This window comes from Myotis brandtii, unplaced genomic scaffold, assembly GCF_000412655.1.
Source record: "Myotis brandtii unplaced genomic scaffold, ASM41265v1 scaffold612, whole genome shotgun sequence".
Classification (NCBI taxonomy): domain Eukaryota; kingdom Metazoa; phylum Chordata; class Mammalia; order Chiroptera; family Vespertilionidae; genus Myotis; species Myotis brandtii.
This window is the reverse complement of record NW_005370328.1, coordinates 3,255,370-3,256,832: the sequence shown is the minus strand read 5'-3', so window position 1 is coordinate 3,256,832 and position 1,463 is coordinate 3,255,370.

Genomic DNA, 1,463 nt, shown 5'->3' with positions numbered 1-1,463 from the left:
TATATAAACACACATTTATATATATGCATGTATATATAAATTAATTTATACATTTCATACATAAATATATATATTTTACATGTATATAAAATATATGTTTACAGTGTAGGTATGTTACCTTCTATTTCTTTATATGATGACAAGCATTAATACTAGTACTTCTATTTACCATCCAAATGCAGTGTCTATTTATATATACACTTTCATTGATTTCAGAGAAGAAGGGAGAGGGAGAGAGAGAGAAACATCAATGATGAAAGAGAATCATGGATTGGCTGCCTACTGCATGCCCCCTACTGGGGATCGAGTTTGCAAACTGGGCATGTGCCCTGACTGGGAATGGAAAGGTGACCTCCAAGGTTCAAAGGTTGGTGCTCAACCACTGAGCCATGCCAGGTGAGTCACAGTGTTCATTTCTGTTTATTTCCCCATATTTGTAATTCCCTTCCCTAACAGTGAGGAGGAGTGTTGCTGTCATTATTCTTAATATTAACCTATTTTAATATATTTAATTGTCAGTATATTTATTAGCATATTTACTTTTTCAAACCACCGCATCCATATATGATGAACCTTGCCCCTCACAGCCGGTTCCTCCTCCATGTGCTGACTCTCCTCCCACCAGCTCCACACCCCAGTTCCGCTGCTCCCTCCTGTGGGTGCCCCTCAGCCCCTGGGTCCTGCACCCTTGGCTAAGCCCTCTGCTCCGGGAAGCCTCTGCACTACATTTAGGATACGACAGTGCCAGGCTGCCCTCATGTGGTGGGCCTCCACACAGGCACTCACATGGACTCTGACATCCTCTAGTGCAGCGGTTCTCAACCTGTGGGTCGCCACCCCTTTGGGGGTCAAACGACCCTTTCACATGGGTCGCCTAAGACCATCGGAAAACACATATATAATTACATATTGTTTTTGTGATTAATCACTATGCTTTAATTATGTTCAATTTGTAACAATGAAATTGGGGGTCACCACAACATGAGGAACTGTATGAAAGGGTCGTGGCATTAGGAAGGTTGAGAACCACTGCTCTAGTGTGTTCTCCCCTTTCTCCCATCTCACCTGTCCCTCCCACACCCCGCCCTGGAAGGTGTTCTCTCCAGCTCCCCTGAAATCTGAGCCCCTGTGCTGGGTAGTTGTCCCCCCACCACCATCCTACAGGTTGATTGTGCTCTGATACAACAAACACAGGCACCAAGGATGGAAATACCTTCCTTGTCTTACTGGACTGTGAGCTCCAGGGCACCCAGCCCCGACTGGAATCAAATCGTGTCCTCCTGGCTCATAGGTCGATACTCAACCATCGAGCCACGCCAGTTGGGCGTGTTGAGCAATTTTTAATAGGCTACATCAAGATCATATCTTTCACATCTTACAAAAATTGTAGTACCTTTTTTGTAATGTTAATATTACAACTAACTGATTTTAAAATGAGGTACATGCTTCAGACCCTGCTGATT